General features: G+C 35.6%; 1 protein-coding gene across 4 annotated transcripts in view; it reads right to left on the bottom strand.

Annotated features, from left to right (window-relative positions):
- The window catches only part of baz2ba (bromodomain adjacent to zinc finger domain, 2Ba), an 80039-nt gene extending 55498 nt beyond the window's left edge, over positions 1-24541 (bottom strand). The window contains exons 1-2 of one of the 4 annotated variants that reach the window (XM_088605492.1): positions 24347-24540; positions 12609-12652 (exon numbers count right to left, since the gene is read on the bottom strand). The gene's annotated coding sequence lies outside the window, so the exon portion shown is untranslated. Of the gene's footprint in view, positions 1-15; positions 166-12608; positions 12653-23853; positions 23990-24346 lie in introns of those variants that run through there. The other 3 variants (XM_088605493.1, XM_088605495.1, XM_088605496.1) reach the window with 3 other exon arrangements.
- Between the last annotated feature and the right edge of the window lie 1160 nt (positions 24542-25701).

The raw sequence follows: 25701 nt of genomic DNA, 5'->3' as shown, positions 1-25701 counted from the left end.
TCCATCTTTGCTGACCTGTGCTGTTGCTGAAAAGTCTGTTATCAAGTAAGAGCAATCAGAAGAGCACATAGTCCACTGGTGTTGCTGCAACTGTAAGACATTTTGAGGAGACTGCCAAAGAAAATAAAACAATTGATATTCTGTTGCCTGTTTTTAGTCACACAAAGCATAGCTGCCTTTATTCAGAGGCTGGCAATTCTTGAAATGACGTAGTACCTGCTGGAGTCAAAGCATTACTTCCTGCAAGACCTACACCTTCTAGAAACTACAATAAAACAAACTGCCTTTGCATTCAGTTTAATGGAAGACCAGGATCTGAAAATATCAACGACAAAGCTAAAAATCCAAAAAATAAATCAGCATTTTAAAAGCATTTGTCAGTTTTGCAATCACCTGAAACCACATAAACCTACAGAGATACTGATCATGTTTCATTGAATGCCTGCAAAAACAGCATTCTTTTTGACCACCATGTTAATCCTTTGTTCACTACTATTTTTAACAGATAAAGGCCTTTAGTTAATCAATCTAACATCAAGTACATGAGCAGTTAGGAAATATCTGTTGCCAAACTGCAATAGACAAACTACCATCCTACAGTGTGCCTTCAACGTGCTGACAATCTTAATAAAGAAATGCTGATCACTTAATTATAGAAGAATAATAGTGGTTGTAATAATTTTACATGAAAAGTAACAGGAACAGAAAATTTCTTCTCCCCCCCCCACCACATTTCAAAAGAAAGCAACATGCTTTCCCTACAAACAAGGTTACCCAAAACTGCCAAAGTTCAATCAATCTTTATTTACAAAAATAAAAAAAAACGATCATCAATCAAGCTTCTGCATTGCTGAAGCAGGGCAGGCAGGACAGGAAACAGCAATGTTGTACCTTAAACAGTTCTATGTGGAAGTATTGACAGATGTTTCCATCTTCACACCTTTTTTATGTCTAAGCTACTCCACACGGTACACCACATAACTTAATTACAAACACACAATCCTAAAAAAGATGATCACATGATCTTCCATTAAATTTAAAGACGGCTGCTAAACCCATCTAAATCTTAGACCCGACTTATTTTTTAACAACATGCAGTGGCCTGAATTCATGGCAGTATGACATTATTTGGATTTTTAAGCCAGACAGTCAGAAGTGGGGGTTTCAGAGATGGTGTGAAACAACGCACCTTCAAAACTGAGCTGGAGGCTTGCTAATGGAAAAAAGCACCTCTATAGGGCTCCTGTTACAGCACCTTACAAATGCCCTTTGAAAGCTGTGTGCAGCAGGGCCTGAAATAGAGTAAGACAGATGCCTGATATCACAGGATAATCTCACCTCCAATACAGTGAAAAAAATGAACTCTGTGTTAACTTCAGTGATAAAAGGATGGTGCCAATGGTTACCCCTGCACATCCACCTCCTTTATGTTCAGATAATATTTAAACAAGACTCTATGTACTGAAATCCAGGGATTTTAATTCATTTTAAATATACTAATAGGCCAGAGAAGTCATGCACATCATTCTGTCTATAGGCTGAACACATTCTAGGGTCGCAGCATAGTCTAACTAAATCATCTCCAAAGGCCGGTATCACTTTCTCATCAAGTACAGAAAAAGTGATTTTCAAAGCACACATGCAGCTAGTCATTCAATCCCAATCCCCTCCATTTCCCTCATATTCCGTTTTCTTGTTGAACAAACAATGCAAATAATTTTACAAAAGAACCTTTCAGAACCTAACCCCGGTACGGGGAAATTTAGGATATTGCAGAAAGGCTTATTGGCAGTTCTAGACATGGTTCTGCCTACTCTGCCACACTGAAAGTGCTGTGTTATTGTTACTGAAGAGGCTGAGCGCAGAGTTCCTCTTTCTTTCCCATGGTAGTGAGGCTTTTAATGTCATTTGCAGCTGGCATGGCACATTTGAGCACAACAAAATGGTTGATTATTACCTCCTTGTGTACAGCAAATCAGAACTAAAGGGATTAAAATGCAAAAGACTGACTTTTTCAAGCCCATTACAAGCCTACCTTTATTAGCCTTCCACCTCGCTTTATAACCTTCCCCATGGAAAGGATATAGAGGAGTGCAGAGTAATCATTACGTGTCTTATATTTGACTCTTAAAAAATATTATACTGGATTTATTGTACTGTATGTAATTTAAAAAACATTATATGTAGGCTACAGTTCATAGGACTATTATATAATGTTTGTAATATACTGTAACCATTATTTGGTGTTACAGATATGATCCAAAATGGAAAAACAAGTTATTGTTTGTAAACAGTATGCAAACCTTTGCCCAAGACAACATATCAAAAGAATAAATATGTATTAAATAAAATGTCGATCAGACACCCAACAAAAAAGGTAATTACAAATTTGCTTATAATCCCAAACAGAAATATAAAACATGTACTATATTATTCTTACAGGGAAATATGCTGAAAAAACAAACTACGTAAACAAGGGAATTCACATAGAGTAAATGTGATTTTCCGTGATTTCTTTTCCTTGACTATTGCTTTGGAAAATATTTTCCCCCCAGAAAGTTCCCCCAATTAGTCCAGCTTTGAGATGTTTTAATGTATTAAGTAACACAGAAAGCATTAATAAACTAACATATTTGTTTTGAAGGACTTAATGTTAAAGCATGAATGACCTCTTGTTGCTTCCAAAGTTCATGGAGGAAACTAATGATTAAAGCATACCACGTATGAGTTTTATGGATGAGGTGAGGCTGTTCCATTCCTACTAAAGTCTGGTGTGAATCACTAGGCTGAATGCACAAAGATTGTACAATACAAAGGGCTTGGGGTTGTGTAGCTAGCTTGCAGCTTAATCACACTGTAAAACCTTGTTACTACACCATAACAGGAATTACAGTACATTTCTTTGTTTTATTTTAAAGGCTTGGCCTATCTGATGCAATTACAGTAATTTTAAATTCGAGTCACAATGAATGTGTGCCATGAAACTGTTGCACTGTGCGACTAAATAAGTTCAGGACTTCTTTGAGATTTGTCTAAATCAATCTAGTTTCAGAAAAAAACACAGAGGTTTTCACACAGTAAATATGTATACAGCTTGCACTGCAGTTTGAAGGCCTGAATTCAATCAAATGTTTAGAGTAAATGAATTAGTAATAAAAAAAGAGTACCTAAAATAGACTTGTTGAATAGTATGTAAAGCAAGCCACAACAGGTCATTAGCAGATCAAGACTGAGAAAATTAGTATTTTAGGAACGATTGACAAATAATTCGCTTTTATTTTCTGATATTGTGTTGTACTATTTAATGTCATATAATTGACCTTATTGTAGACAACCTGCAAACACTTAAAAGATAGATTAATAATACGGCAAATGTCAAAATTCACAATTACACAAAATCATCAGGACATTACATCAATACTTTCAGAAAACTACCGAGATAAATATTGTAACACGAAAGGAACCTGAGTCCTTTGTTTTAACATGAATGTTATTTTGACCGTACACTATCTAGCATTCTGCTTGTTTCTGCATTCCTGATTTCTCAGTAGTGAGTCCCCATGTCACAAAACAACTACCTCATGGGCTACAGCTTCAGTGGGACGACATGTTAACCATCATTACCAGCCCTCTTAGCTTTCTCACATGTCCTTTTCATTTTTCAAAAGCACAAAGCCTTCTCCAATTTCAATGACAAAAGCACAAATAAAAAAAAACATTCCTTATTCTCAGAAGTTGTAATTTTGTTCCCTTAAACGGTCTCAGATAATATTAAAAATAAATCCACTCGACCGCGATTAAAAATGTTCCAATTTTTTCCAAAACAAAGCCAAATTGGTAAGAGCAATTTAATCGACATTTTAAAAATCAAACTGCACCCAAACTGAATGACAGTTCTTTACATGTTGTATAGCCACAATCAAGAGAAAATAAGGATGTACTTTTCTAAAACAATCATCTTTTAGAAAATACATCATCGTTTTTTGCATTAAAACCAAACATTTCTTGTGAATTTACAAGCTGGGTGAATACAATATTCATTTTGCTGCAGGAGAACAGACATTGCATAACAATGAGATTTGCTAATGAAATCAACCATCAACCTGCAATACATACATATTAAACCAAGACCTCAGTGTCATTTTCTTTTTGCATCGTTTGTTCTTTCTCTCATTTTTTCCCTGACCTTTCAATATTTTGTCTTACCTTGAATTTTATTGCTTCAAGCTAAGAATCATTATTGCACATTATAGTTTCATTCTCTGCATGTACATATAGCTTCTTCGCTGAAAAATTTGTACATCATTAATGTTGTTTGGAATGTGTTTGCACACAACACAATTGCCACACTATCATTATTATTTTGAAGGGTGGAAAAAAAGCACCTCTTAAACAGAACAAAAGCACGGTATTAAGAATTTGTTTTATCTTTTTCTTGTCAGCGCAAACATTTTCTTTATTTCCCTTATTAAAATCATCATCATGAAGTCCAATTAGGCATTTCAATTGTGAAGGATGTAGGGTATCAGAAAGAACAGTGATAAACTCCTTAATGAATCTGCTTTAAAAATGAAATTATCCAGTAATGATGTACGCACTGCCTGAGTTCACTTCTAATCCTAAACCTTCAGGCCCAGAATCAGTAGACAAGAATACATGTTATTTAGCCTAAGATACAGAGCTCTTTGATGCTTGTCAATAAAGACTCAGAGAATTTGTAACGTCTTTGACTAAATGCATTAAAATATGACACTATAAGTCAGTCTTTCAGGTTGACTGCCTTTGACTAATAAGCATTTCATTTATCGCAGGATTTTCCCAACAAACACAATTTTGATTTTCGATGCCACAGAAACCAGGCAAGTCAATTAATTAAACATTCATCTCACTTTCAAAATGACTAGTCAACGAGACTTTGAGGCAATGGGAATTACAGAAATTTCAAATATTAGGATGAAAAATTAAGAATCGAGCCCATCTATTGAGACTGTTTGAGTACAGGTAAAAAGTAAAACGGATATTTTCAATGCCAGAAAGACGAGTCAGCTTATTTGAATGCTTTGTTCTGCACATTCATTCCCTGTGTAACCATACGTAGAAGAATTGGAAGACTGCAAAACTGACACCTCCTCACCATTTTTCTTGTTTTTATAATCGGCATGAAAAAGAACAGCAGACTACTGATAGCGCAATATTAACGATAACATTTTACCTTATTATGTAGGGGGTTACCTTTATACTTCACAATAAACAGGAGCATCCTGTTCCTCAAGAACATATCTTAATATTCAGTGCTTGTTGTTATTCTGCCTTTCAGTAGCTACTGTATAACAATACAAAGCACAAACATACAGGTACAGGTATACACTATATACACTCCAACACAGTACCTTTCAGGTATTTCAAAACACCTTTCCACCATTACAAACACATTCCTGACATACACTGCATGTTATCCTCCAGATTTCTAAATCAGATTTCATTTTTTTCCTCACGCACTATCAGTTCAGGCATTTGCAACTGCCTCTTATTTCTGCATAACAAAGTATTTTTAAGCTAAAATGTTAGAGCTACTGGTTCTGTTCCCCTCGACATGTTTTCTTTTCTGAAAAGGAGCATTTTGATTCCTTTCCCCAATTCTTGTAAACAATGGAACAAGGATAATTGATCAAAGTGCATGGGAAACCTCTGAGAAGGGGAAGGTCACAGCCTGTGAGCTGAGCTGATAGCAAAAACAGCTCTGATGCTCCAGAGCTGCCATTTTTCTTCCTTGACAAAGACTCCATCTGCCACAGAGCCATTTGCAGCCTCAGAGTCAGAATATCAATGATTTCCAACCATTCTGCAAGTCTGCTTTCACCTTGGTATCACCTCTACAAATGTCTAGAGCTGACGGTACAAATATTCTCTCTGTAGGCTCTGCAGGCTGCCAAAGCTGGCTTCATCCAGCTAAGTGGCATTTAAGCAATGCACTGAAGTAACATTTAAACGTATTGCGACTGTTATTGTTTAAAATCTGCATTAAGGCTTTAGAAAACCTGATTGCGTTAGAAAGCACTGAACCCACAGAATCGCTGAGAGGCGTATGTGGCGTTTTTGAAACCGGACAGATTTCTAGCCGCACGGCAGATATCCTTTGTATTAAAAGGTTTCAGGACATAGCACAGACAAGACATTCCACTTCAGTTTTAAAAAAGGCTTGTATTTAGAAAGACTCTGAAGCAATCAAGTAAAAACAGAAAATCCCCTAGTCTTTGCAAAATTCTCATTGACAGCATTAAAGGGATACAAGCAGCTGGCCCTAACAACCAAATGATACTAAAGAAAATTCAATTTTCCCCCAGACCATCTGCACACCAAATCACACAGAACTCGTTATTTGCGTGCACACCTTCCATACAAACAGCTCCCACCATGCCTGATCGGTCCCGAGACCCTGTCTTTTATAACCTTTCACCCTTCAAGATAAACAGCCCTATTAGTTCTAGTTATTGATAACAAATTAACCTACATGAACACAGCTGGGAAGAATTTCTCTTGTTAGGGTAAATCAAGATTTATAGTCTAATTACTTACAATGGACCCGAGCTACATGATAGTTGCCATTTTCAGACCTGTTCTGTTATCCAAGTGCTATACTGTGCAAAAAAATAAAATCGGCAAGGAGCTATCATACCCCAATCCACAGATCTTCATGTTGCTCAGATTTCTGCTGCACCCCAGCATTTTATTGCGCAATTAAAAAAATAACATTTCAAAGGGAAATGGGATTCAACAAGGCTCTTCTGTGCCCACATTTCAGAATAAAACCACAGTTCTGTGAGTGCAGGAGATCATTTAGATAGATTCCACAGGATAAGATTAAGGGTAAGTAGCCTTGTGTGTAGTGACAGCATTTGTGTTTGGTGAGCTGAAGTCAGACAACGTTCAGGGTTACTTCTTACCTGTGGTACTGTAACTTTTTCTAGTGACGACTACTGTATTAACCTGGACAAGCTGGAAGCAGAGTTAATGACATTGGCTTTCGAATCTCTGTTAGAAGAGATGTTTATGAGAAGGGTCAGCAGGATCCATTTTATCCTCTCTTCTGAAGGAAAGCACTTACTGAAGCCCCCGACTGACCCTTAAGCCTTATCCACTGGGACCATGAGCAGCCTGACCCTGCTATCCTTCCCCCTTGACGTTGGAGTTTGAGCGTGACAGCAAGTATCGGATCTCCAGCTTTCACTCACCAGCATGTAAAAGGCATATCTTAACAGAGCTTTTAAAATATATCTGATCTTAAGATTGTCCCCTAACAGCATGCAGACCCGAAGCTTGTTTCATTTGATTGACTGTCATTTTGCAAATTGATCTGCAGCAGTAAAACCATAGATTCATACTGCTCACATCATTAAAGTACGTCTACTTAAAAATTCCCTTCTGTGTCTCCTCTTAAATGAGAAGCTACTTGCGCAAGAACTAGAAAAGTACAACAGTTCAACTCCTACATATAAGAAAACAATAGTTTCCTGAAATGACAGTGTTCCTTTGCAGATCACAGCTATTTCTTAAAACCAATACAGCCATTTGCAGTGAGATACCCTGTTACTTCCTAATCAACAGAGTGCCGTTACATTTAATTAATAAAAAAGCTCAAATAAAAGTGAGAATATTTAGTACAATAGCAATTTAAATAGAAAAATGTTACCCATTTTGTGCTTTTACATTCAAGTGGTAGACTGCAAAATTTATCTGACAAAAGAAACAGAAATCTCCTTTTTTAAAGTGTATAATGCAGCATACGCTTCAGTACATATACCAGGGGACTTGTATTATAATAAATTTGTAGGCCTGCTTGTCAATTAATTTCAACTACAGAAGGCAAAAAAGAACTGTACACAAAAATCAAACAATGTCAAGTAAAATTATTGGCTTGCTGAGTTTCCTTCATTTTAAAGAAAGCATGCTTAAAATTTAAAAGGACCCACTTCTTCCTATTCCTAAATAGTTAGGTTTCACTCACTGTTAACTTAAACATCTGTGCTACTGTCAACACACTCTGTAAAATACAGACATTTAATGATATCAATTTGATTATGAAATACAAACGCCAGCACCAGGGCTACTGTATCCTAAACTAAAGATTCCCTGTTTCAAGCTTTCATATTTATTTTGTAGAAAACAAAGCTTTCAAAAACAAAGATATATAAATATCTGATCACGACCTCCAAATGCACCTGAACACAGCGGTGCCAGTAGAGGTTGGGGGAAACTGTTAAATTCAAACTCAGTTTCACCATAAATGTATTACTTCAGCTCTGTCAGTTCTGACTTCTTTTTTAAAATAAATTCAACATCCACCTCATATTAGACGAGCATTGGAAGATAGCAAAAGCCTCCCTGCCCCTGACAGTCTGCGAAAAGTCAAGATTGCAAGTCTGACGTAACAGAATCCGATGCCCTCGAGTATCTGAGAGGCTGCCTGCTGCTTTTGACCTTCGGGATGTTTTCTGTTTCTCTGCAATTTCCACATCCTGGATGTTTGTCATTAAAAACACATCACATTCTAAAAGGAATACAGTATATCTGTCCACATAAGCACTATGGTTTCCTTACACAGCACCTCAACTTAAGTATAGCTATTCAGCATCTTAAATTATTTTCAGGCACTCTCTCACTGTCAGGGAATCCTAGTAGCTTTTTTTTTTCTGTTTCATCTGAAAGGGGGCTGGTAACAAAGCCAAGTACACTGAAGCTAGAGCCGCACGTACAAAGCGAATCAAACAAGAATTGCCTTTAGCAGCCTGCGAGAAGAATTCCTCACATTTTAGGAGGTGCGAGCATAATGTTGCATTGCACAGCTAATTACAAATCGTGAAGTGCCCATCCTTCCAGAGGAACAGCACCATGCATCAGGGACGTGTAAGCCTGGTCCTGGAGAGCTAGTGAGTCTATGGATTTTCACTCCATTTTGGCTCTTAAAAACCACGCCAGCTGGTTACTGGCTTAACTGGACCAATTTAACAGCTTCTTCCAGCTCTTCAAGTGCTGCTGCTAAAAGAGACCTTGGAAACCTGCAGATGCGTCAGACCAGGATTGGACAACCCTCCCAAACATTCTGCTTACTGTTGAGACACAAGTGGACTTGGTACTGTATTCGCTTTTTCCCCAACTGGAAATTATTTTGTTTGCCAAACAGGAAATGGTTCTGGATGGATACACAGTTGTAGGAAGTCTGTACATCCATTAGAGAACCTAAGACATTGAAACCTATGTCCTGTTTTCTTCAACAAAAAAAGTCTCAATATCTATCAAGCATTTAAGCAATTTTCATTTTTATGGCAGAATATTGTTTATTACAGTCATTAAATATGTGCAATAAAAATTGTCCACAACTGAACAAACATGTTCCAATAAATGTCATTATTTTTAAAAGTTGACAGTTAAAACTGTCAATGATTTCTTTTTGTTGTTAAACTGAAGAACTAACTCTCTTATCTCTTATTCTTGAGCTACACTTCAGTCTCCTCTCTTCAACCCTTCAAAATATTAACAAAACTATAATCACCTCACCATTAACCAGCCCTATATAAATCCTACAGTGTGGTCTTGTTATTCATTATGTAGATCAATAAAACTCTTTCTTGTGAATGTTTGCTGCTTCTTTGCCTTCCTTAAAAACTGAACACAAGGACAAGAGTGGGTTATTTATGACCACATCATATTACAAAGCCACAACAATCTGCTAACATTTCACTACTTGTCACAGAATCCACTCTTTGAGCAAATACTATTAACTGGAAAAGGACACTGCATTTAAAAAAAAACTGAAAAGCACACAATAGATACAGGAACACACCCTACACAGATAAGCTTCTTGTAAATTTAGTCGGTAAGCTCCTTCTTCACTCTCTTTTGTGCCATTTCTTCTGCAGATCGTCTCCAATAATCATAGCTAAATGGGAAATGTGAATATTGCTAGCTGAATGACTGTAGCTATAAACCTTGAGAGATTTCCATTGTCTGTCCATGTAGTCTACATAGCACTACATCAGCTCAAAGATTATATGATTCCACCTTATTTATTCTCTGTTCTGACATTCCCTATAGCAGAAGCCTTGAGGATAATATATATGATCTGTTCTTTAGACAGGTTCAGTGTACAGAAGACAAGTACTGTAAGAAATGGCCAAATAGTTAAGTGTGCAGATTCTTTTAAACTGTCAACAAATAACATATGTCTCTTCTTCTGGGGTCTTTTATATTATCAATAATAGTCATTTGTATTTTTGTATGGTTATGTGATAGACTTGCAGGTAGTAAGCCTCCAAGGGCAGGTATACACTACTATAATGTTCCGAAGTAAGCAAGTTCCAACAAAATGTTGATCATTACAAGTGAGTCTTATATTATTGTTTCCATGTTTCAGTGAAATGCACTGAGCCTAATAAATAAAACCCGTCTACTATTAGACTTCAGAAAAAGCAAATAAACTTCATGTCTAAGCTGAGAACAGCTGTATTTATTCCTCTTGAATGCTGTTAAGGTTTCCTTTGAAGAAATAAGTAACGAATGCTAATGAACTCAGGCTCCCCCTAACCAGCACCCCAAAGGCATGTAAGCCTGCCAAATTTAAAAGTCCAGTAATAACGTTAGGCTATCTTCAGCTATTGGTGACATCGTCTGTAACCACAGATGCCTGATAACTTACTGTAAAGAAACAATGGGCACCTATTCAGGGACAAATGTGTTCGTTTCACAATTATTGCAAAACATTAGAAAGTGAAACTGCCACTTTACTCCCGCAGCTTGGAACAGCTAAAGCCTGGTCTTGCAAAGGTAAATATTTATAGACAAAATTGTTAATAAATATAATCACTAACACAATAAGTGTTCTTCTTATCCATCTAACAGTCATCTAGAACTGTAGATAATGATAAATACACTTGTTCATATTTAATTCACATCTTAACATTCCATCTGCTCCTCTGGACTAAAGAAGTAACGGATGGACACAATATCTTTAGCCCATGACACTGGATTTTTCATTTGTAAAGTACCCGGTTTTCATCCCCAGTTAAACTGTACTTTGCAAAAATGCTTCATACAATCTAATACAATTAATTTATTACATGAAGCAATGGCATTCATGAGAGATTTAATATCTCGGTATATGAAAACATTAATCATTTAACATTTATCTGCATGTTCTTTCTGTTATTTGGATCCTAGGACTTTTGCGTCCTTAATGTTTACACAAAATGATTACACTATTCACAAATTTACCTGAATTGAATGAATATTCAATTCTTATTCTTCTTATTCACCACAATACAGCATATATGCCGTTTATTAAAACTACATTTAACACATTAAGGTGCTGACTTCTAATGCAACTCTTAAGGTGTTACTGACTAACTGATTGTTATCCTAAGGAATTTATGTTGCATGAAGTATACATGAGTTTTGCATATTTCATAGGCACAGTAAGGTGTTCAGACAAGCTGTCCTTACACCATGTGGTAATAATTGAGGTTTTAAGAAACTCATATGTCAGACTCCATAATAGGACTGAAACCAATATTTTCAGTTTCTTTCCAGGATTGTCAGGGTGCACTATACTTTTTTAGTCATTTGAGCAATCACTTTTTAAAGGAATCCTACCTATAGTCCCGACTATTTATAATACAAATGAGGAAAAAAAAACAAAGGCTCCACTTGCCAAACTATTCTAACCTGCTGGAGAATTAACTGACTTCCAAGAAAAACATGATTAAACTAAACATAAGACTCCTGAAGCAAAAGAAAAAAAGACAGAATGAGCTGTGCAAGTTTGGAATGAAAACAAAACACACCACCTTTTTTTTTATAAATGACAATACACTTTGTAGCTATGAAACAGCACTTCCTTGTGAAGAAACAATAATTACAGATTTACTTGGAACAAAATGACCAAGTGGTGTTTTATTCCAAACATTCTATATTAATAGTTTCAAAGATGTAAGGAAAAAGTTTGCACTAGTTCTTCTTTTTCTTTTCTTATATAGTGTTATCACATACAACAATTATTTTGGAATTACAAGTAGTCTTCAGTTTCTCGGTTTGTTTTTGCTGGTGAAATTTTGGTCATTTTTCTAGCGCTGTACAAACGCTGAACTTAAAGTCGTAGGTTCAGCCAAATAATTAATACTGTCAGAATCTCTGGACCAGATTTTAAAAATAGGAATCTTTCAAAACGTTTGATACATATCCTGTATTTGATATTATGATCTAAGTTTTGATATAATGGAGTACTATATTACCTTTAATTACTTCTGAAACACAATAGTTTTACAGTTCAATAGGTGGAAATATAAGATCTATAGCAGAAATGAACTTCTCATGGATAAGAGAGAAAATTGACAGTCCATAAAAAAATCTCTCAGGTTCTGTGCATAGCAGACAAGGCTATGTACAAAAATGGTCATCCAATTAGGTAGCATTTACAGAACAAAAAGGCTCTGTAAAAACAAGGAAACTTGCAATACAAAACAGGTCATGCAACAATCTTGATATTAAGCACCACTAAAACATGAAAGGCAGTGGACATGTTTTTGAATGGCGTAACAACGTGACCAAACACTTACTGTTTAAGAGTGTCTTCAGCCCTGAGACATCACTGCTCTGCAAACTGAAACAAAGCAAAAGAATCCACTTAGACATCTGCATAATTTTCTAATTATTACTTTTCATCTGAAAACAAATACAAAAAAAAGTCTGGTATTTATAATTACTCTGCATACCCATACCTATTTACAGTAAAAACCCTGGAGGGAAAATTCTTCTCCACTGCCACATTATGTAGATATCAAAGAACACCTGCAATGTGGTCAAACTGACAGATTAAACAGTACAATAAGGAGGCTCTTTCTAACTTCATGCTTATAACTACAGCCCTGTAATACATGAGGCCCACAAACTATCAGCTTTTATTTCATGTTGAACCTGTTGATGGTAAAACATTAAATTAGGGGTGGGATCAACCATAACATTACAAAGAAAACAAAGCACCATTCTTAAAGTAGAAGTATTATTTCCATTTGTTATAGTCTTGTCACAAGAATTCATAAACTACAATATAAATGTTTTTTTTTTTCATTTCATTCTCCAAAATATGCTGCATTGCATGTACGACGGCTTCTTGACTTTCAGATTTCATGAAGAAACGTGTCACCATTTCGATGAAACCTGGACTGGAAGACCTAATCTCAGCTTCTCTGCAAATCTCTCTCTGCACTAACTTGAATATCATTTTGCAGATTTTATCACAGAGACAACAGCACTTGCATAAGCACTCGAAATTTCTGGCGAGCCAGCAATTTCTATTATTTTCATTAAACATTTCCATCTGGGTTCATTTCATTTGGAATGTGAAGGAAATGAAGGCTGCACCATTTAACATTGGTGTCAGCAACAGATTTTAGTGCTAGTGATTTACAGCCTGCATGCATCACTCAGAATCCCCAGGACAAAGCAATTTATCTCCACGACCACTGCAGTACCACAAGACAGATAAAACATACATTATTTATAAATGATAATAATAACAACAACACCAATTCAAAATTAAATGTACTAACTTTACATCTATGATGAAGTTCGTTAAAATTATTTTGGAAATTATTTGCTTGATGGAATTTTTTTGAGATTACCATCATTTACTTTGCGCCTTGGATTTTCACATCATCACAGATTTATAGTTTGCCTTAACCTTTACCTACATAAAAAATTTCTGGGTTGTTTCGATTGATAAACGTATAACAATACAACTGATTCATAATAATTATCCATTCCTCTACATTTAATATTTAATAGGATATATAAATACAACAAGTTTAATTTTAGATTCATTCATGCCATAAAAGGAATTTGAAAAAATACCTGACTATGAACAATTTAGAAAAAGGTTTTAATAATTCATCAATATTCTTAAAATGCAAAGACAAACTGAGACCCAACTTCAAGTACACTACAGCAATTAATATAATTTTTATTTATTCTCTAGTTCATACTATCAGCAGCTAAAGGTATTTTCACCACTATGATGGATCACAGACATCTTAAAAAGACTGAAGTTCAGGCAGGCGAGTCTTGACAATTTATAATGAACTAAGAGAGATGTCATACAACCGCTTTCACCAAACCTAAAATGTCTATGATTCAAGTTTTCATCACACAGGTACTCAACAAAACATTTTCACCTTGATAAAAATGTCATGCATTGTGTTGCTATATAATGTCACAAAAAAATATTCAATTCTAAAAAAAAAAGAATATGGTATTACACCAAAATTTGTGAAGCTTTTAAAGAGGCATATCTGTAGTAACAGTTCAGTATCCTAATTTAGAAGCATGCGGTAACAGTCCATTGAACATTTAGATTTATGTTTCATCAATTGTGCTCAAAGATAAAAATGCATTTAAAAGAAAACCCACTTCATGGTAAAAGTTTATAAAACCAGATTGCACTGAATGATGAGTCAGTATTACTTTAGTGAAAGTTATACATTATAAATTGAATAAGACTTTTAGATTTGTACTTACTATACTGTGCTATAATGGCTTGAAGTCAATTAATGGAGTCTTGTATAGTATATTTCAGTTTTTGAATATTACTCACACTCTTAACAGGTGAAACCTGCTTCCTGCCACTGTACCATAAGAGTTAGTTCATTAATCACCCTTTGGCCAAATAATATCCTTTTGAAACCTGCAACATTTTTAACTAGTGATGCAGCATATTGTTTTAAGATGGAAACATCTCTTTAAATCTTCTGAAAACATAATACATTTCTGATTTCTGTGGCAAAGTGTAACACCTTCCATATGCACAAACTTTCAACGCAAAACAAAAGTTATATTTAAATAGCACAAAGAAAAAACATATATAGACTATACTTTTTTTACTGTTCAGGTTTCATGGAAATGAAAAACAGATGATGAAAAAGCTAATAATAATTATTCAGCACACCAAAATCCCTGAAGCAATGGTCATGTTTAACAGCCTATAAAAGAGTTTAAATTTCAGGCTTGAAAACTCAGAACAAATATTTTGATTGCTGCATTTGGTATATACTGTATTTATTATTATTATCATTATTATAGATTAATAAAGATAGTGGGCGCAAACACAAAAAATGAAACAAATATATTAAGCTGCAATTTAACCATGTCAGGAAAAAATACCAAAGTAACAATAGGCTTATACTGTTTTTTGGGGATAGGACACTATCAGCATTTAAAGAAAAAAAGGCTGTTAATCAAGAAACACTAACCACACGTCTCAACTGTCTATAACCAGTCTTGACAAGAAAGCTCTAATTTACTAAACACAGCCCGTATACAATGTCTAAGACCATAAAGAACAAGCAGGTTCTCCTCCAGAGCAGAGCTCGGCAACTCATCCTCGCAATTCAGGTGAACACAACTTCAAAGTTCTAGCCTGTTTTTTAATTAAACAGTTAGTTTCACTGTACATGTGAACCAGCAGAGAACCCAGCTGTTCTAGTTTTCTCAGGAAGATGACTGCTTTTTTGAAGTTTTTTTTTCCCCGTGGAAAAACATCTTCAAAATGTACACATTACTTCAAACCTATGACCCCATCTTAGGTACAAATTCATTATAAACCTTTTGTTAGAATATACACAAAAAAGCAGGTGAAAATGAATAAACTAATATTATTTGCAAGTTTAGAAAAGACAAACTTTTTTTTTTACTACATTGCCCAATCAAGTCCCTGGCAGTACCAAAACATGGATAGAATATTGTCTTGTCAGACACATGAGTGATAAGATAAATTCTTCCATAGCCCAGAGATAAAGATAGGGGTTGAATGTGTTGTTTCCTTAAAGACAGTGTTGCTCCTGCAGCATACTTCAATTAGCTCTAAATATTTGGATTACACTAGGGAGCTTTCATGTAGGATTATACTAGCCTAGAGAAGTTGGGGAAATTTCTATACACTTACAGAAAACAAATCAATCACAACCTAAGGAGAGTACAGACAACAGAGTGCTTCTCTTTAAGTACATTTCATCTTCTCACATATATATACACAATGTATGAACAGAATTTCACCCCCAACTGTGAGGTGTGCTAAGACAGCTGAGGATGTGGCCTACTATTTTATCTCAAGCTCAGTACATTCAGATAATGCTAGAAGTTAAAAGACCTTTCCCTGCCCTAAGATAAAGGTCTTTGTCAGTATTTTCTTTGAACCTCTATAATTTCTACATCCTTATCGTGTTACAATTCTGTCTGTCTCTCCATTTAAAAAAAAGGACGACAATGTGTTACTGGGTTTTAGAGAAACCCACAGACAGTAATGAGCAATAAATAACACTTATGTTAAAGGAAATTTCTTCAGGCCAACATTTTTCCATTTCATCTCACAGCTGTAATACATTACAAAGCTTCACCATTTCCTGGTAAGTTCAGTAAAAGACCATTTTGTCTGCCAGATTTGCTGCTTAAAATTTTCACTTGATTCACACTTCCTCAAATATACCCTTGACACCTTGACAAACAAATAAAGATATTACATACAGAATCTTATTTTGTACCTATGATGTATATTAGACATACTGTACATATATTGCAAATAAAAAAATGCTTAAAAAACTTTGTCTTTAGAGGGAAAACCAGAAGGAATTATAAACTGTTACACCTGCAAAATGAAGACCGGAGTTTAACATAAGATGCCCTTTTCTTATTACCCTGCTGCTACACAGAAAGATCTCTTCTTAGCTGACAGCAGGTCTCGGAAAGAAAATACTGGATAAAAAACTATACAGATTAAGGAACATCTGGTCAAATTAACAGAAATAATCCATTGCACAATACAGTGAGCAAGTTATTGAGCTCCTCCATCACAGCATGGATTATTTCTAATCATCCACTCCTCCTAGGCTGTGGATCCTATTTAAACCACACAGCTAAAAGGGACTTGCTTCTGGGTGGGATAATCCAATAAAAAGAAGTTTGTTTACTCTGGTTTAAACCAGGTAGGAAAAAAAAAATCCTTCTCCAGAAGGCCATAACGTATAAATAAGAATCAGCCTGCAGATTCCACCCCCATTTTAATTTGGCACTCGAAAACTGTTGATGAGAAAAATGTTCAGAATAAGAGTAAAATTTGCAGAATAAGGACTCTTGCTCACATGACCTTTTTTAAACACAAATTACTAAGAAACACAAGAAGTTCTTAATTTACTACTACATGCATGTGATCGATTGCTTTGGGTTTGAATCGGATATACTGTAGATATAGAAATCATGTTTATAAGGAAGCAAAGGTTAAAAAAAGGCCTATTAGTAGTCACCAAGCATCCCTATCATTTTAATATTTTCTTTCTCAACATATTTTCCGAGTATGCAAAACACATGTACACAGTATAGTTTATATAAACAAAGTATGATGCATCAGATTTATGGCTTATGCTGACCCACACATTCTTTGAAGGATAGATTCTCTTCATTTTCCTTGTCATTTCATGCAGCATTCAGTAAAAATTAAATATTTAAAATTGAAGCTGCAGTGTGCTGCTAGCACAGCTAAAATGAAAAGCCTTTGTGGCAGCAGTGACCAGATTTTAAATGCAAAAAGATCAATAAATAAAAGAAGGCTGCTCAAGCGCAATCTCAGTGTGTGAGTGGAATGGTTTATAATAGCTTGCAAAAGACTGAATGCTTCCTGCAACCAGCTGTTCTTAAATTATGAATATGCAACCCATTCATGTCACAGCCGAATCCCAATATTATTTCTGCTTAGAAATCCCAATAGTTTAGGCATGTAGTACATGTTAGTTCGGTTAAGGATGCAAATAGCAGTAAGCAGCAAAACAAATAGGCCAAAGTATTGGCATTTCAAACATCAGACCCATTATCACAGCAGGGGACTTCAATCACTGGAACATTCCCGAAACAGCACAGGCAATACGACAACTATCTCAAGAAATAAAGGAAAAAAACAGTAATCTCTTCCATATACTCCTATTAATCCACCACCCCAATATCTACCAGCTCACCCAATCAGACAGTGTCAACCCTGACCTACTAAAGGACTCACATCAAGCCTTAAATGTTTAAAAACATCAATCATAAAAAACAAAGACAGGACATTGAATTATACAGTATTAACCTCCAGGGTTTGCATACAAAGACCTTAGATTTATTTATGTCTGTGCGTTAAGAGCCTCAGCACTGTTCTATACACTGAACCGGCTGCCAATTTGATGGACCTCTCGGCCCACAGCAGGAGTTCAGCGTCTTTGATTAATGAGTGCGTGCTTGTGGAAAAGGGTAAGAACAGGCAAAAAACAGGGTGAAAACACACAATTATCCTTACAGGAACATCATCAGGGCTTCCGCAATAATTACCAATATGTCTGATTCATTCCTTTCAAACAATCTGCAAACAGAAGAGGCCCTCTGCTCTCAGAGAAACAAAGTTCTCATCCAGTGTTCTTAACAGTTCAAGATCCACACAACTTCCTCTGTGACACATTCACAGTTACTCAACTACCAAACACACAGTCTTATATCAACTATTTCCCCTTGCCTTGAACAGTGGGCTTTTGGGCAAATAAACTCCACAAGGGTATAGACTAAAGACTTATCCCAGGCACCAGGTATACAAAGACACCTTTTAAATTAAACCATAAACACAAACACTTTTAATAAGTAGAGATAAAGAGCAGAACCTATCTTAATGATTCCTGAAGCACAGGCTAATTGTGTTGTATATTTGATCTTGTATTGAAGTAATTGTACTGCGTTTATTCATTTTGGGCAACAAAAGATTTTCCAACTGTGATTTCCACCTGCACTAATGACTATATTTCTTTGTCTTCAAAGACAGGGTGGACAAGAAACTGAACAATTTTTGCATCTAAAAAATCTGAAGAATTTCTGAACCTTGCCTTCTCCAACTAATGTATCAAGAATGTACTGTTATCTTGCCAAATCTGTCATATGTATGGCATTTTAAAAATTATTTGCACATAAAAATCCATATTCAACAGTTTACCGTCACCATAACTATAGTCTATGCCCATGTATAGAATTCTAAAGCAATCACGATAATTTTAAACTATGATCACAGTGTACTTTAGCCTGAAAACACGTGAAAATATGTATCCTTCTTTTATCCCCTTAGAGACTGTTTGCTTTTGAATGTGGTTTTTAGGAAAACAGAGTCGCAAAAAGACATTTGGAATAAGAAAGATACTCGGTAATCCAAATCATAAAATTTAATAATTACACATAAAATCAACTCTGTTAATCACAGCTCTGAGCTACAGGAGTAACATTTAAAAATGCTGTTTGAAGCAATATTTTGGTAACCTGGGGCTAATATTTTTCCATCCTTGAAGAACAATAACCTGTAATAGTAAAATATTAAAATGCAGTAGTGCTACTTTTCATAATGTTAAATAATTTGCTATGCAAGCCCGTGATTTGCGGCAATATTTTATAGTTCCTTTATTCTAAGACAATTCTCAAGGACATAATGCTCTGAATAAATATGAGGTAAATGCAGTGACCTTCTAGCTTTGTATCTGGTTATTGGTTGATTCATTGGCAGTTACTGGATGCATGCATAACGCATCTAGACTGTAATCTGATTTATCTCACTTCCCATTCTGTTACAGTCGTTTAAATGATAGACCTTAAACAGTGTAATGTTTTATTACTTTGGTTTTAGTTAAATTGCAGGCAATACTTCATTACTATCAATTAAGTATTTACAGAAACAAATCAATTTCAGTTGAGTGTTTGTAATGCAGAATGCCAGGAACACGGGACACACATTTACAATAAACACCATATGAATGATTGTGTTTAAAGACAAAAAATAAAACAACAAAAAACACATTCTTTAATAATAATATGGGGTTTTAATTCACATGACGAAGAGGCTAATATTTTATGTAATTTTTTAAATGTAGACTATGATTTTGGCAAGATTGCCTGGAGTCAACAAATTTACATTCAATCCTAAATCACTGACTTTGCAAATTATATTTGAAGTCATTTACATCACTTCTGGCCCTAACAACCCAAATTTGTGTTTCTTCCATTGCAGACAAAGTGAAACAAGAAATAAAGCTTGTTAAGCATGCAGCCACAAAGCAATTTGAATCACACAAGTCCACATAAGCCTATAACTAAGCTACATGTGTAATTGCTTGTAATATACTGTAACTCTATAGTGTTACAGTTCCTTTCTGATGAACAGCACATGTACAGTTTTCAACGTTTGGGACTCACACCTTGGAAAAACATTTAGGGTAAAGTGTTGTATTTGATTAACTCCACAAATCCTGAACCGTTAACAAACAGGCATTCCAATTTTAACATAGTTATGTACAAAAACCCAAGAACAAACCTTGTACTAACCTCCATTTAAATCTTGGGGATTAATCACACTAGCAAATGCACATATGGGATTGTCTGTGCAAAGCCTCCCAGGTTTCATCAGTTTCAGCATCCTGAGACACAAGGTTCTTCCAAATCCTAATTTCTACTAATCAGCTTAGTCAATGGCAACTGTTTTGTACAACTTCAGCAGACATGCAAATAGGGTTTAACCAAGTCTACCTTTAATTCCTGAACGCTTGGGTGCTATTTTTCTTTTCTCCAGAGAAAACAAGAACTCGTCATCCCGGAAAAGTATTATTTTCGCATTCCAGACAACAATGTCTAGGGGTTACTAAAGAGGGAGTTGTCTCATCCACGTTTGTATTAATTTCTGGATTCAATTTGCTTGTGAAAATAAGTTACTGCTTTTAAATCAACATCAAAAACAGGCCCTGACAGATAATGTTTCTGTCAACTGCATAAAGGTAATATAAGGCAAGTGTATTGTAAAGGCCTTCTTCTGTGTTTTCAGATAAACAAAAAAATAGCAACAATAGACATTTGCAATAGCAGTTCAAGCTGGGAGTGACTGTTCCGTTTCAATTCATTGATACCACTAATGGCTTCTTAGCAGCTCCATGAAATCAAGCAGCTGTCAAGTCGATGCATCAGAAAGAACAGTAACGCACTCCCATAAGAAAAAGCAGCACATCAGGATGTTTGGCAAAACATCTGCTCCTTTACATTGCAGCTTTGCTGTAAATATCCAAACAAAGAAATAGGAGGCAGTGTGATTAGCATCTTGAGTAGGATCTTCTGTTAAAATGCTTTTCTCCCTACAAACTTCCAAAGGGAACTGAATAAGAAGCTACAGCTACGAAACACTGTTAGTAAAAAAAGAACTGCTGAATCACAAGGGTCTTTGAGGTTTCAAAAATGTCCTTCTGCCACGTCTCATCACGGTATCTTCCTTCGTTCTTTTGGGACTTGGGCTTTTCATTTCAGAAATGGGCTCGCTCACACTGTACACCGAACTCCAACGCCTTGACATGGTCTTCAAACGCAGGGTGGGCTGAGAAGCTGTATTTCAGTAGCACTACAAAATATCACGTCAAATCTTTCACTTTTCTTGACAACCTGGAAGACAGCTCATGTGCTCCTTTAGTGCTCCATTTTAAAAGATTGTTAAATTGTCAATAAAAGAACAGCACACTAACTAACCAGGCAATTACTCTTTTGTTAATTACAGCCTATTACCTTTAATACCAATTGGCAAAACAATGATTATTAGGAATAGAGCTGGGGGGTGGGGGGGTGGGGGGGGGAGATAAATAAAAGCTTCTTGGCACACTTCATGTACTTAGGCACAGGCCTTTAATTAACAATGCTGAATGGATCCAAAAATGCTGTCCAAATTTAGGCCTAAATCTGAACTATGGTAGCCATACATCAATCCAACTTCAAATCTTTTTCAACATTCCTGAAGGTCAACATGATTCACACACAAAGGTCATGCGTCTTTAGACTTTAAGCAAAGCATCAAACAGGGTACCTTATGATCCATGACCTATGATTCATGCATGTCAACATATCCAGCAAAAAAACAATATACGAGAAATAGCATAACCCAACAATAAAAATAAGAGGCTTTTAAAATAACATGAATCTTTTATTAAACTGTACTTATTTAACTCATATTGTATTATATTGCATATGTTGAGCACACACAAAGAATTTGTATTCCTGAATACTAACAGGGGGCAGTTAAGGAGATGTCCAGATACGACCTCTGTACTTTTTTTTACAGGGAAAGTATTCTCAGAATACACCTACTTTTTTCATAATTTCTAAGCTATATAAAAGATTTTCTTCTCATTCACCTCCTGAAAACGTGAATAAGTGCACCTTCTCTTCTCTGATGAATATGGCATTTCTTTGTTACTAGTTCTAAGATCTTAGAATATAGGCATATTCACTGCCTTCAAAGGCCTTGCTAGTCCTCTAGCTGAAATATGTCCTGAAATCTATACTATTTAAGAAAAAAATAGGTCTCTCTCACGTCTTTTTAAAAATAAACCAGTTCTCCCAGATGTATTCAAGTTAAAAAAAAGAACTATAGTAGGTTCACAAAAACCACACACCAATCAAAAGTGTGTGGCAAGCACTGTATCCCAGGTGTTAGTCATATTAATAGAAACTTTAGATTTTCCACCCATTAACTTCCCCATGTGACCAATAGGCTTTTTGAAATAAAAATTTGTCTATTGTTCGCAGGTAAATTAGAAGAACAGTTCCTTTTCTTGTATCACTTGAGGATAGGATGACATAAGAACCCCTAGCTAGAGGTTACTATTTTTAATTAAAGTCACTCAGAATACAACAGAAACTGTACCCCTCCGCTTCTCAGTTCAGTAACCATAAAATCAGTCAGGTTCTTAGTTTCAGTTGCTTTTTTTTCTTTATTTCTGTTTCAACAACACATTAGTATTGTGTTTAAAGCATGGCCAAAACAAAGAACGCTCTCTGCTAAATTAAAAGGTAATTTATAAGAGGGTCTAATGTTTTAAAAACACTACTGTTACATACACATTCGTAAAAGTTTATAATGGAGCTTGAATACCTTAGTTCGTCACGTAGTCCACATCAAAAGTTCTACGTAACAATGTACAATTATTATATTTACATGATATATTTAAGTATCGGTAATTCAATTACAAAACGTATTTGCTTCTGCTAATTTAAGATATATCTTTTCCATGTCATCAGCTGCACTGTAAGAACACTACTGCTGTTGTAGTACCACTTTCCCCACCTGTCACAAACGCACAAAAATCTTAAATATTAATGCAAAGTCATCTCACAATATGTTGTCTTTTTTGCTTCAAAGAAATACACAAATGAATTTGTTACATGGGATTTACACGACTGAAGTGATAAAAGCAACAAAAAACAATAAAATTCAATACGCTCCCACGAATAATTTTACTTAAACTTCACATGACGTCACCATCGCCCCTTCAAACATTTCATAACTTTCAGCCTTTAGGGGTATGGATTAGTTTTCTTGAAAAAGTGAAAAAGATCAGGGAATTAAAATTACCCAAGATGGCGAGAGGCTTGTTGTTTAGAGGGCAGAAAAATGGAGGATATTGTAATATACACAAAGGGATAAATTTCAACAACTCAGCCAGGCTGCAGCTGCTTCTCTTTATAAGGAAGCAACACAAAAGATAAGAGAAAAAGAAAGCCACGAACTCGGCAGCCGACTGCTCTCTAAAACCATGGGGATTTCCTCTAAAATAAGAAAAATATTACATTTTAAAGCACAGCTGCAAATCTAAAGTAGAGACATACTATAAAATGTATAATTTGTGGTTTAGAAATGTTGTTTGCTCAATGAAGAGCTGTTAGATTTTTGCCATCATCTGAGACAGACATATTAAACAGACCAAAGGCACTCAGCTCCCTTACCTTCTACTGACTCTCCCGCATCGCTGTTTTCATAAAAAATAAACCTTACAACGGACACGGTAACATACGGAATTAAGTGGCAAAGAAAGGGGAACCACAATCACCCCTGAATCTGCTCACATTCTGAGGATTTCATTTGAAACAGGTTTGAAAAAGGAACAGTTTAACCGCACGAGTGAGGACACAAAGACGAGATTCGCTCTGAGAGACTCAAAAAGCCCAAGTCTTAACCAGCTTGATCAAAAGCGACAACAAGACCGACTTCTTACATTCTCAAAGTTTTTCATTTAAAACTATCACAACGTTAAAAGAAAGGTGCGTGTGAACGATCGCCTTATCTTTGTAACAACTTGGTGTTAACCTGGAGCACACGTAAAGAAGGACAAGGAAAGTAAAGAGACCTACAGCGTACAATCCAGAGAAATAACTGAACGCTTTCACCGATACATAACCCTAACTACCCACCTTTAAAACACAAAGTGGTTAAACTTACCTTAGTTTAGACACTTGTACGTATTTCCCTCCTCGACTTGCTTTCAAGTATTATTTCAAGTAATGTTTCTTTTCCTTCTCGATTTTGTGTTATTGTTAGAGACCGGTAGCGGGAGATGATAAAGAAGGGAATTGGGCAGTAATTGAGTCTCAGTGTGTGTGTGTGTTAGTTACTAACAGCAGATTGAAGGAGACTCTTCTCAAGGTTTATTCAGCTTCACTTCAAGGAACCAAAGTGACGTCAGCCCACAGGCTCTCTAACAATGAAAACTTACATTTATGATTAATAAACAACAACACTGCCTGGTATTATTAATAATAGCAACGTGCCCTGTGGCTTACGTGTTTTTTTTTTCACTCTGATTATTGCTCGTGAAACAATTGTATTGTTTATGATCTTCAGCAGCAACACGTTTAGGTAGCACTTTGCTTTTCAGGTTCAGTTCAATTCGAGAAAAAAAATATTTAAAAAATCAAAGCTGAAAAATGGGAATATTCCAATACGTAAACCACTGCATGGATTCAGTTTTGTGAAAGTTGTGTTTCGGTTTATTAGAAAGTGGTATAAATAATGGGGATGGGGGAGGGGGGTCGCACAGGATAGTGATTTTTTTAAAAAAAAGATGTGAAGCAGAACATTAAATATGATATCTTGGGATACGACTACGGCGAAGTTCTGTTGTCATGTATCTGTAGCAATTGTGAAATTACGTATATTGTAATTAAACATGAGAGGATTGGAAAAAAATAAATATGTAAAAAGTCAGAAATAATATAAAATGTCTGACTTTTAAGTCACCTGCATTTAAATTATGGTTAGAAAGCCAATTAAAATGGTAATCAAGCTGCTTGATGAAGTACTACTGATAGGGGGGATGGAGATGGGCACTGACTGTGCAATAATTATGTAGTAGGAGAGACTTAGGGGCGGAGGCTAATATGTGACACTGTTAAAATGAGCCAGGTTCTCTAGGAAAGGTTTCTGTATCTGTTTTCCTCAGAATTTTGAAATAATGATGGGGATTTGCAGTTTTCAGTTGTCTCATACCGCCTAGTAGTGGTTAGGGATCTGAACTCTTAATTGAAAGTATTTGAGTTCAAAATTCTGGATAGGCACTAGTGTTGCACACTGAGCAATGCACTAAGATTGCTTCAGGAGCCAGCCCAGGTGTATAAGTGAGTCCAAATATAATTTGCTTTGGATGCAAGCATCAGCCAAATATATTAATAAGCATTGCCCTCTGTGTTTTTCATTCTTAGAAAAAAAACATAAATCTGTTGTGTGGATATAATTCAAATGTTCCTCAAAATAAATTGTTGATAAACACATGCAAAGATAATGATTTACGAGGTACA

This window comes from Lepisosteus platostomus, chromosome 14 (genome assembly GCF_059453375.1).
Source record: "Lepisosteus platostomus isolate fLepPlt1 chromosome 14, fLepPlt1.hap1, whole genome shotgun sequence".
Classification (NCBI taxonomy): domain Eukaryota; kingdom Metazoa; phylum Chordata; class Actinopteri; order Semionotiformes; family Lepisosteidae; genus Lepisosteus; species Lepisosteus platostomus.
This window is presented reverse-complemented; position numbering and strand designations above follow the sequence as displayed.